Here is a 13,507-nt window from a genome sequence, read left to right as displayed (position 1 = left end):
CACTGGAGTGTTGAAGTAGAGGTTGTCCAGCTACATTCTAGCAAACACTGTCTGAATATAGACAGGCTGGGTGTGGGAGGATCTTATAGGACAGCTCACAAAGATAAAATGTGATCTACAATTCAACTTGTTTCAAAAACTACCTCTGGCAAGTGATTTGGGGAGATAGTACTTTTCCTTTTTTTGGTGCATTCAAGAGACTGCCTTAGTTTGAATGCTGTAATTATTTCCCACTGCACACATATATCAAAACCTCACATTGTACACTTTAAATATATATGATTTTTGCTTGTTAATTATACCTCAATAATTATACCTCAGAGCTGGAAAAACATACATATTTGGATATTAGACTACATGTGAGGATACAAAAATGCTTCATTATATATAACCTAATATTTTAAATAAAATATTTGGTTGCCCAAAATTTACAAACACATGCAAAATAGAAAAGACCAAGAGACTGCAAGATCACACTTGCAAGCCAAATCACCGACTCCACCACACCTCTGTTCCTATAAAATAATGGAGGGACCTTGAAAGTTACTTTTCCTTTGAAAAAGATGGAGTAATTAAAGTAGAAAAATAAAAGTTATTTTTACTATAAACTTACTATATTTACTAAACTTACTATATTTACTTACTATAAACTTACTGAACTTAGTATATTTTCCTATACTAGGGTATAGGAAAAATATGTTTACTATTGTATAGGTTGCCAGTGTAAACTGCTCTGTGATCTAAAGTTGTGAATAATGCCACATTTCTTTGTTTACCAAGTCAAATTAGAACTAGGCCCAGCTGCCAACCATCAAGTGGCAGAAAGTCCAGATTACTTTCTCTCTCTGATCATTCAATAATTCGGAAGGATTGAGCCTTGCCTCTGGCAGATGGTGAGGTTGGAGGCCTGGGGTTGGTGTCCAAACTGGTGGCTACTGCAGACCCCGTGCTGCTCCTCATGTCAGGCTCTGCTCACACTGATTCACTGCCATTGCAGTCCCACATATGTTCAGCTTCCTGCCTGGCCAGGGCAGCCCTCCACTGATGGATTCACTCCATGGTGAGGTTACTCCATTCCCACTGTCCCATTAGGAAGAGTTTGGACCTCAGACATAGAAAAGACTAGCCCTTCCACCTCCTAGAAGGAGAATGTTTCTCTTCCATACCTGGCTAAAGAGCCACAGGGTTCACTCCTCCTGCCCCTCCATGAAGGGCACCCATGGAAGAGACACATACAGGTTAAGTTTCCAGCCGGTCAGCCTGCTTTACTGAGTATGTTAACTTTATAACACTTTCTTATATCTAATTAGAGATAGAACTGATATTTGAGTCAACCAAGGAACTTAAAAAATGCAGATGGATCTCTGCTGGAGCAAAGCTGTGTTTTTTAAAGCTCTGTGTGTGTTTCCAGTGATCTGCTGACTTGGGAATCACTGGAGAAAAGAAAAGCGCATACTTAGGAGTCAAATAGCCCAGGATTGTGATTCAGCTCTGCCACTCACTGTTCCTATGAACTTGGGCAAAAAATCACCTCTCTGAAACTGTAATTATTATTATTTAATTTGTAAAATATGTTTAAAAAAAGAATCTCAGTCTTTCTTCTATCACAACGGTAAAAATTATAAAGCAGTCATTACTACTTGATGAATTTTTAAGCACTGTATTGGGAGTTTGCTTTGTTACAATCTAAACTGTTTGGAGAGCAATTGGCAGTTATTTTTAGATATTTTAAATGTACATATCCTTGGTTGCTGATATGCCAATACTAAGAATTTAATGAACCAAAATGTCTCCAAAAGTGCACAAAGATGCACATACAAAGATAATTATTTCTGCATTGTCAAATAGTAAAAAAATGTAAACAGCCTAAATTCTCATTAATAGGGAATAGGTTAGATAATTTGTGTTGCAGGAATACATTAAATCACTATCCATATTCTTGTAAAAAAAATTGAATTACATATACAATCATGCAATCAACACCTTAACAGTGAAAAAGCTACACACACACACACACGCGCACACACACACACTACATTGAAATGATTGCTTACAAATAGAATATGAAGGTATGTATTAATACCTTCATATTCACAGGTCATTCAAAATGGCTACCTTTGAAGACTGGCTTAGGGAGATGGTAATTTCGCTTTATTTATTTATCTATTTATTTATTTATTTTTGAGATGGAGTCTCACTCTGGTGCAGTGGCACGATCTCGGCTCACTGCAACATCCGCCTCTTGGCTTCAACCAACCGCCCGCCTCAGCCTCCCAAGTAGCTGGGATTACAAGCACGTGCCACCACACTGTGCTAATTTTTTGTATTTTTAGTAGAGATGGGGTTTCACCATGTTGGCTAGGCTGGTCTCAAACTCCTGACCTCAAGTGATCCATCTGCCTCGGCCTCCCAAGTGCTAGGATTACACGTGTGAGCCACTATGCCTGGCCTTGCTTTTTGTTTTGCGCATTCCTTTACTCTGAAATTTTTGCAATAGCAAGTGCTACTTTTGTAGATTTTTTTGAATGTTTATTAATGCTTGACTTTGTACAGTGGACATATATTATTTCTGTAAGCTGAAACAATAAAGATGAACAATTTTTGATTATATAATATTACCAATCCTACCACTGTTTAGTCATCAACATACTACAAACTGTTATTCACTGCATATAATTTATTGTATCAAAGGCCTTTCTTCTCTGGACTCTGCATGAATAAGTGGCTTCCTTCTAACTGCCACATTGTGCCAGGTGATCAACTCTACAGAGTAAGCAGCCATTTATTAATTTCATGGGGGCAGTTGGAAAAGAGAAAGACACAGATGTGACACAGGACTTCTCAGAAAACTACCACTTAAGTCCATTTCCTGGACTTTCTTCAACACAGCAAACTCTGTCCTTTTGAAAGTGCTCCTTCTTCTATTAGTGGCTCTCAACTAAGGGCGATTTCCTCTCAATTCCAAGGGAGCATTCAACAATGTCTGGAGACATTTTTTGGTTATTACACCTGGAGGTGGGCGTGTTACTGATATCTATAGGTGTAGAAGTCAGGAATGCTGCTGAATGTCCTACAATGCACAGGACAGCCTTTTCTACACAGAAGACTTCTGTAGCACAAATAGGGCTGAGGAAGAAAACCTTGCTCTACATAGAGATGAAAGGGGCATTCCTTTTAAGTGGTGAGGAAATGCTATGCTTGCCTCAAAAAGTCAGCTTACACCATTCATAACTGTATTGATGGTTTGTGTCAAACTTTTTAAATTCTCATGGATTTTTAACTAAAGCAGTTAAGGAGAACTGGAGATTCTAGATCCTTTAATGGGTATATTGCCACCATCATAAAATCAGAAAAAGAATCAGCTACTATGAACTTTACTGACGTGAATTCCAAATTGACTATGAATGTTAAATGCTCTCTCAGCATCAGTTATATCTAGCACCACAGCTTCTAGCTAGTCAGGGTTGTGACCAGAATAATTTTTCTTCCTTTCTTTACATTTTTTGGTTTGTTCTTTTTTCTAAATCATTCTCAAAAAGTGTGTGTGTGTGTTGGGGGCAGAAGGGATGGAGAAGGACTTGAATTTGATTAGAACAAGAATACATTCAATAAAATTGTATGTAGCATGAACAGAAGATCTAAACGCAAAATAACAGCAGAGAAAGTGGAGAGTAGCAGGTTAACACAAGCTGGTGAGAGGTGAAATGATAACACAATTGTGCAGACATGTAAGGACATAATTCATTACTCTAGTTGTGTCCTGATTTGGTTTTGAGCTTCCTGGTGTTCGAAATAAAAAGGGAATCATTTACAATTTGTTAGGGAGAAAACAGGCTGTTTTCTTAGTTCTAACACTTAAATAAAAGGCCTATGGATCTTTTCTAAGAGGTTTAACTATGTACCCTAGAGTAAATAGAGTAATATGTCTCATAAGGAAACTAAGACAAACACAACACAACAAACCTCAGTGAAACACTTTCTGCAGATGGCCCAAATGATAGAGCTGAACCACAAAGAGTTATCTGATAGTCAACTTTGAGCGGAAGAAATTTTAAGAATATCTTTATAAGTGATGTGGAGAAATGACCATATCACTTATAAAGATTATATACTTTAGGTGTGGAGATAACATTAAACTCTTCCACACGGTGAAAAGCTAGATTGGGGGATGGGGTAGAAGAGTATAGGAAATTCTTTTAAATCTCCGTGCTTAGGCAGAGAAATGTCAGATAAGTTTAACGTGGACAGATGCATCATTTGTATTCCAAAGACTATCTTAAATAAGAACTTTGGGCCACAGGGATCATACAAGAAAAGAGCCTGGGATCTTTTATCATAAATCAGGTTTTATTTAAGTATTTTCCTTGGAATGCTAGCACCATGTGATAAGCTCTGAAAATGGTTTCAGTGTCAAATGAGTTTGAAAAATATTGCATACCAAATTCCACTTTTTGGAAAATTACAACATGTATTAATACATTAGAGACCTGCAGAAAAGGAATCTGATTAACTTTTATTTGCCCAGTGTTTCCCAAACTTATTTGATAATGAAATCTGCATGTTAACATCTTGTGTGATTGATATTCTGTAAAACACATATTGAAAAACATTTTGTAGAATGTTTCTGAAGATATTGACTCAATGTACTATTGAGATTAAAATCACCAAGAAAATGTCATAGTGAAAAATGTTACAGGAACAGTGGACATTAACTCAGTGTTCTTGCACGCCCAGGGCCAGAATAGAATTCTGGTATATCTACACTTCAAACAAGTGTACAATGGAAGAATGGCCTCCTCAAAACCCCAAACAGCTGGTAAAAATTTATTATCTATTAAATGTCTGGCACATGGGTGATACTCAGAAGTGAAATTTCCTTTCTATACTATAAAATACATTGGGTAATTTGACTTTTGAAATGAATTTTTAAATGCTGTAGTTTGCAAATTGAAGGAAAATATGGGAGTCTATTATCCAAGTATTGTGTTTTCATTTTAAACTGAAATATTCTCATAACTTTTTAAATATCCAATTTGCAATTTAAGCTTTTTCTTTGATACGTACACAAATGTAAGAGTAAATTTTGTAAGTGGCAGAGGCACACATAATTTTCCAGAAAAGATGGAATTTTGGAAAGAACAAAGAGAGTCATCTTGAATGTCCTATAATAGATGGCACTGATGTCCAATGAGAGACATTTAATTTCATATCTCACTTGAATCAAGGAGAGAAACCCCCTGAAAGATTGGTCAGCTAAATAGCTAAATCATTCTAACATTTTGTTATATTAATTTACTATACAAATGAGAGGCACTTCAGACAGAATAAGCATTAATTATCTCACATTCTATTCTCAATTTCCTCAACCATGGGAATAATAACTCCTCAATAGATTCTACAACAGTAATCCTGCCTTATTCCTTGGGATTAGCCCATAGTTGAACATAGAAACTAAGGGAAATTGTATATCCTTGATGCATGTAGTTAAACCAATGGTTCAACACTTATGGTATCCTGTCAAAGACCACCATGAGATATTTTTAAAAGTTTGAACTTGGAAGTCAGATGACTTGAGTAATCCTAGCTACTCAGGAGGCTAAGGCAGGAGAATTGCTTGAACCCGGGAGGCAGAGGTTGTGGTGAGCCGAGTTCGCGCCATTGCGCCCCAGCCTGGGCAACAAGAGCAAAACTCCATCAAAAAAAAAAAAAAAAAAAAAAAAAAGATACCAGTTACTAGCTGTGTGGTACTTAATAATGTTGGATTCACCCTTTTTCATAAGAACTCACCTTCTAGTGTAGTAGTCACAATCAATTCTGATAATGGATGTAAAATTTCTGTGCAAATAAAGTTATGAACAAATATATGCTGCACTATGTCCAGAAAAGAAGAGCTTTTGTGACAGTTTTGGGTCACTTTTCTCTTTTAATTGTCTTTTCTTAGAGCTTACTGGATGATAACATGATGATACAGGTACAAACTTGGTTTTTTTTTTCATATACAAACATCTTAAGATGTATAGCTGTAAAAAGTGTCCCCAAAATAGCTTTGTTAATTTTAAATGCAGAACTAACAGTTAAAGATGTGTAACTGACATTGTTTATGTAATGTCTAACCCACTGTAATACAGCCATTTTTCTTCCAGGAATCGGGCCAATTAGTAGGATTATTGCAAAGACCAGACATTTATCAGGACCCTTTTGCAGAAACACATGTGGGGCTGTAAGCGATGCATTTCCTGGCTTCTGACATGAGCTAAACATCTGTTCAAGGCAAGGCTGTAATGAAACTGTGAGTTGGCTATTCTTCCACATTTCTTTGCAATACCAAGGCAAGGCTGGAGCCCAGAAGGCACAACTGTCAGCCTCGTCAAGTGGAGGTTCTTTTGTAGGTCCCAAGGCATCTGAGAGTGGAGAGTGATTGGACTCCGGTGAAGACTCCAAGATGGCGATCGCCACCTCGGATACCCTGACTCAGCATTTCCGGGTTTACCTTTCCTGTTCCCGCCAACCCGACTAACGCTCATGCCCACTAGGGCGTGTCACACTGAGAAGTGCGAAACTCAACCGACCCCGCCCCTACCCCGCCCACTCCTCACCCAGCATCCATAAAAGCGCGCTGCCCCTTTGGCACAGTGTGACTTCCCTGGCCCTCCCCCTGCGGACCAGTGAACCTCGCCCGAGAGCTCGATAAAGAAGATTTTTGCCCTCTTTGTCTCTCCTCTCGGCCTTGTTGATCCACGGTGCCCTTCCATTGCCTTTCAGAGAGGAGGGACAGGAAGTGCTGCCAGACCTTCCTGGTCTTCCCCTGCAGAAGTTATCAAAGCCAGGGAGAGGTACAGAAAACAGCTCTCCTATTTTTCTCTAGCGATGGAGGAGTAAATGCATCTCTTGGCTTCGTTAAGATCTGTAACTATTGTATTAGTGTCCCATTGGTGCTGTAACAACTTACCACAACTTAGTGGCTTAAAAAACCCAAATGTATTATCTTAACAGTACTAAAATCAAGGTGCTGATAGAGCTGTGTTCTGGTGGCACTAAGGGAGAATTAGTTTCCTTGCCTTTTCTACCTTTTAGGGGCAGCCTGCATTCCTTGGCTTGTGACCCTTTATCTTCAAGGCCATCATCATTTCATCTTCAACTCTCTCTCTCTCTCTGACCTCTTCTTCTGTTATCACATCCCCTCCTCTACCCTCCTTTTATAAGGACCCTTATGATTATATTAGCACCTCCCCATCTCAATGTCCTTAACTTAATCACACATGCTTAGTACCTCCTCTGTCTACCTCAGCTATCTTAGTCATCTTAATGGCTTTTTTGAAAAACTGCCTTTTAAACATTAGATTTCTTTTTTAAAAAAGTATTTCTAACTTAATCATGTGTAAGACTAGGGTACTTGTATTAACCTCATGTGGATGTAGTGAGTAAACGAAATAACCTGAATTAAGCAACTGGCAGAAAAACAGAGCAAAGCACATACATGATGCTCTTAGGTCTACTCTCTGAAAGAGCTCTTAATTAGCAGGTGCAAAGCCTAGATCTCTCTCCACCACTACCTGTGTGACATGAACAGGCTACTTTGCTTTTTTAGCCTTTGTTTCCTCAGCTCTAAGTGTGTAACTTGAGTTTTCTCATCACCCTGTGAGAATTGGTAATAATGACTCAAGTTTTAATATGACCCCACCTACAAAAGGAAGGACTTACAACCTCCCCACAGTCTCACCCATTTATTTTTATAAAGGTATTAAGAGGATGCTTCACATGGATTCACCCAGTGAACTCTCTCAAGTCTTTCCAATTGGGGCCACTTTGGTTTACTCTGGTCCAGCAAGGAAAACAGATAATAGGAATAGGAAATAACAGATGATTTAAGACAACTGTGACTGGGAACATTAAAGAGGCCAAAAAGCAAAGAATTTCATAGACATTGCAAATAACCATAAGTTAAATGACAGCCTCTGGAAAGACAGGATTGAAACCATTATTCATAGCCATCATCCCATTACTGAGGCACTACTTCTACACTGAGCCAATTCATCTCCTGTAAAGGCTGCAAAGCTTTATTTGCCAACATTTTATCTAACAGCACTCATGGATAGCATAGTTCACTTCCAATAATCTCTCTACATCATTGTATTTACTTTCTGCATCCTTATTTGGATAATTTAAATCCTACCATAAAAGAATATGTGGCAGCTTACATTAAAACTTTAAAAAAGGATGTGATATCAAGAGGGATGTAACAAATGAAGTAGGAATACCAGTAAGGCAGAAACACACACACTTTTGCCTGAAATAAAGGCAGAAGGAAGCTGTTGCATATAAGTAAAAAATTGAATTCTATGCTTCCTGGAAGTGTACAAGAAGGAAGCAAATTATACAGAATTTTTCCAGAAAGGACAAGTATATTTTAAGTCTGAACTCTGACTTCTGCACCTCATAGAATAATGGGCAATGTAAAGAACCCTTAGGAAAAGTTTTTACTCAATGGGTAAAACGGTAAATTTGCCTTATAATTATGATGATGATGGTGGTGGTGGTGGAGGTGATGTTTTTGATAGAAAAGTATTTTTCCTATTATGAGGTTTCCATGAAGAAGGATAAGTTTTCTTAGCCTCTTGACTCATTAAAAAGGACAGGAGGCAGAGAAATACTAAGTAGAAAAGGGTGGGGTCCCCGACAAGGTTTCCACCCTCATGCCTGAACCCGCAGCCCTAAATGAGAACTTCACATCCTTGCTTTCCCACCTGAATGTTGCCTTTTCCAAAACCACCCTGGCCTACCCCACTTCCTACCCTGTACCCATAAAAACCCCAAGCACCACTGGCAGGAGAGCAGAGAGGAGCGGCAGAGAAGGAAAGAAGAGAAGCAGCAGCCGGATGTCAGATAAATGGCTTGATGGAGGGACTTTAGAGAAGAGTTTGGCCAGGGGTGGTGGAACTCCGGGGGAAGATTATCTTTCCACTCCATTCCCATTCCAGCTCCTGTGCCCACTGCAAGCCACTTCTCCCACCCAATACAATCCTCCACATACACCACCCTCCAATTCATTTGTGTGACCTGATTCTTCCTGGATGTCAGAGAAGAACGTGGGCACCAAGAGGGCAGGGTGTAAAAGGCTGCCACCCTGATCCTCCACTGAGCTGGTTAATGCGTAGCTTCCCACAGATGGCAAACGCTGAAAGAGCCCTGATTGTAACACATGCCCTCTGGGGTCCCAGGGTCACAGATACCCCCTCCTGGATGGCAGAGCTAAAAGAGCATTGTAACACACTTAGATGCTGCTGCAGGGCCTGCACAGAACCTGCCTCCGCCTGAGAGGAGCAACTGGCTGGTTCCAGCATTTGTTCACTCCTGCTCCTGCACCTGCTGACCTGCGTGCTCCCCCTTCCATGAGAGGTTCAGAGCTGTGGGCTGAGTAAACGAGCCTACCCTTCACGTGTCCTGTGAAGGGGTGTAGGGAAATAGCCCTTCTCATCATCACTTAATTCTCCCCATGGTAGAAGGCCAAAGTGGGTGGCAGCCACTGTCCACATTCCTCAAATATGTGAAGCAAATCTATCAATGGTACTGGGTATGAAGAACTTGGTCTCTTTCTCCGCTTTTGTCTATCTAGAATTGTAGGAGTCAGTGACATGGAAAGTAGGTTGGCTCTTTCCAGTCAGAGTATCCCAGAATAGTATGTTCTTAGGTTTAGATTGGAGCTGGGGGAATGGGGTGGGCCATCCTCCTTTGGCTCTCGGGCTAAGTTATGGTGACATGTTTAATAATGATGATGTGTTTTTAACATAATGATGACTTTTTTCTCCCCCTTCTTTATCTGTTTATGCTTTGTCAAGTTATTTCTGAAAAGCTTCAAAATTCAAATAAAAAAGAGAGGTGCTACTTAGTTTTGAGGGCCCTTTAAATTCTCCACCAAAGTCTGTTTCTTCTTTTTCCACAGACAGATGGTAGTCGGGCCTATAGTTGTAGCTAGGTGTGACCATGGGAATATGTTCATGGGTATAGAATGTGAGCAGAAGTGATATGTACCAAGCTCTTACTTGTTCTCTCACAGCTCCTTGGCCTGCACACATCCCTCCCATTCCTTCCTCCTGGTTAGAAAAGGCAGTGTTGGGAGCATATTGACAATGAAAAAGAGTTGCCTCACCACGTGGGTTTGCTTTGTGGAGCAGAGGCCACCTACATTAGACAAATAAACACCTAAAGTTTAAAGAATGCTTTTTTTGGTATTTCATTATACCAGATTGGCTTTACTCTAATACAGACTCACCGAATAACAGGAGCTCACAATTCTTTAGCACCAATTATCACGTACCAGTCATTGTGCTGAGCAAGTTGAATGCATTATCTCATTTGGTTCCCATAAAGATCCTATGAAGTAGGGCCATTTTATTATCTTCTTTTTACAGAAAAAGAAACAAAGGCACAGAACAGTTAAATAAACTCCTCAATCACATATCTAGCAAGGGAGCAGAGCCTGAATTCAAACCTAGCATACACTTCCCTGAATCTTAAATATCACGGCATATTGCCTTTTATAAAGACTTGGAGCAAAGTGTTCGAGTCAGGGTTTCAAAGGTTTTTCCATGGGGAGTAAGAGTGGTGTAATTCGAGAACAGAGAATTTTATCAGATTCGCCATGCTATTTATCTCAAATAACAGTTGCCTCTGCAGTCTAGACTGGGATGCAGTCAAGAGAGCAGGATAGGTTGGCAATTTTAGTTGAAAGAGCAGGCAGAGCCAGTCATGATAAAAGATGGAGACAATTCCCCATGAATCTCGTGTTTCTGCACATCCTGTGAGCAGAGGGACTGGTTTTTATCTGAGCAAACTTTTCAAGGATGTCTGTATAGTAAGCAGCCTTAAAAGACAGAGATAGTATCCCTCTTCAGAGCAAAGGATCAGGTATGCATTCCGCCCATTACAAAACCCTAACCTCGGGGTTTCTCTCCTGGAATTGCATGTGTAGATGCCACCTGGCTGTCTTTGTGTTGCCTTGTGGGGAATCAACACAAATGCTATTGCTGTGAGTAATAAACTTCCTTTGCCTCTGAGTCTCATGTCATTTTGCCAGCATCCATCAAACTGTGACTGGCTAACTTGCTATCTTCAAAGTAGGGTAAAATCTCCACAGCTCTTCACAATAAGGTAAGATTTTCTATTCTCTTCTACATGCAGTGAATCTTCCTATTCAAAGATAGTCTGAATTTTCTACATATCAGTTGATTCCATAAGGAGGAAGACAAATATCTTCAAAGACAGTAGAAATTAATACACTTGAAAAAAGAATTTAAGCTAACCTAATTCTGAAACACAAGTTTTAGTCACAGTGTCTAATCTTTATGCTGAAGTCCCCAAGTTAGATATTGATACTGTCAGATGTCAGGAAATATGTAGTTTAAAAATGTTTAAAGGACATTAACCTTTTAGTAAAAAATATTAAGTAACCATACAGGACTGTGGGAAAATAGAGTTGAAGATAAATTTGTAGACATTCCACAAGCATTGGGATGCTCCGCTTTACCTGAAAGGAGGGTGAAACCATAATTCTGAATAAAAGGAAAACAAAAATTTTATTTATCAAAGCTAAAAATAAAATTGTGTGAATATGTTGTTTTCCCTAAGAATAAAGCCAACTTCTTGTGCTGTAGAATGAATACTCAGACCCAAGCTGAGAATTCATGAAATAATTTTATCACAGACAATGATACTTGCACAAAACAGTCTCTAGGCCTTTGTATTTTTCAAACATAATGCTGCGGGTGTAAAATACATTATCTCAAAGATCACATCTAAGATGGAAGTTTATGCAACTCTATAGTCTCAGAAGTAGAAGGATACTTAGCAGTGATAAAGTATAACACACATTAGAATTTTGAATTATTTTCTTATGAATTCTAAGTGATCATTTCTAGAAACAAGATCATTACATTATAAAGCAGGTTATTTTATCTCCAGTCATCTTTCAAAGGATAGTCTTCTTTAAATTAAGGTAAAGGTCTGTTAACTTTTATCAATGATCCTGGTTTAATTTCTGGGCCCCAAATGAGAATCTTCACTTTCCATGCTAGAATACCAGTTATTTGAAGGTTGTAATCATATCACAGATCACTCTTCTCTTTTTCAATATATTAACCACCGGTTCTTATAATGTATGAATTATAAGATTCTTATACATATGAATTTGTTTCTCCACAATTCTGGTTGTTCTTTTTAATATATGAGTTGTTTCATGCTTGACTGTATACTTTAGACATCACAGATAGAGTGTGGCCCATCTTACCCCTTGAGAAATTTTGCTGGAGATGGAGAGACTAGTGTCAGAAACTGACCCCCCAGGGTCTGGATCTGCCCAAGATGGTGGTGGTGGGGCTGTGGGTGGGGGTGAGAACTGGAGGCAGGACTGGCTGTGCCTAGGATAGGGTTTTAAGTCTAAACTCAACAGCACAGGAGAGCTATTGGGGCCAACTTTATTCAGAAAGTTTTGATATCTTAAAGGTCTACTAGGAGACTAGGAGAGAAGGGCAGTTCGCCTAATGGAGGCAGTTTTGCTTTTCAGGTGAGAGTCAGAAGTGCGGTCAGGGTCACAGTGTAGTCTGGGGCAGGCCTCCTTAGTCTAATAATTGCATTTTAAGATTATACTAATGATTTTCAAGAATTACAGAAAGAGGGCCAAAAGTAAATCAGAAATCAGGAAAAAGGAGAGTACAATGTTACAGAAGCCAAAGTAAGAAAGTCTCAAGGAAAGAAGATTTCTTGACTTAATAGGCCATTTGTACCTAGAAAATTGGGAATAAATTCAGACTGGGAAGGTTTAAGAAACAGAGGTTGGTAAAGAAGTAAAGAAAGTGTCTTAGCCAGCTGCTCTTTCAAATGTATAGCAAGTTAAAAAAGAAAGAAAAATCTAGTGGTAGTTGTATTTCACTTTTAGAAGAGGGTTGGAAGACCTGGTGTTTGATAGATCAGTAGGGTGAATATAGTTAGCACTATTATACATTTCAAAATAGCTAGAACAATTTGAATGTTCCTAGCATAAAGAGCAGATAAATATTTGAGATGATGGATGCCCCAATTATCCTGATTTGATTATATGAATACATCAAATTATTACATGGACCTTGAAAATGTCTGCATCTATTATATATCAATTAAAAAACAGAAAAAATAAAAATATAAAAACTGGAGATATTCTGCCATTATAGAAGAAGAAAATCATAATAAGAACATATTTTAGAAAAAAAAGAGGAAGAAACTCATGTATTTAATGGCAGAATTTGCAACAAAAAGTCAGAGGTAAGGAAAATCTGAGGAGATAGTTGATAGAAAGGAATACAAAGGCATAAAGTAGAAAACTGAAGATTATTTCAGGTTGTTTTCAGTCAAGTTGGAGATAATGTTATTCTAGAATGAGATGAAAATACCTAGGGGTGGTGGTGGGGCAGAGACTCTGTTTATCTCTTATGTACAGGAAGCCCAGAGGTAGTAGGCAGACTAGGGATTGACCGTT

This window comes from Pan paniscus, chromosome 6, assembly GCF_029289425.2.
Source record: "Pan paniscus chromosome 6, NHGRI_mPanPan1-v2.0_pri, whole genome shotgun sequence".
Lineage (NCBI taxonomy): Eukaryota > Metazoa > Chordata > Mammalia > Primates > Hominidae > Pan > Pan paniscus.
The sequence above is the reverse complement of the archived record's forward strand: the minus strand, read 5'-3'. Positions refer to the sequence as shown.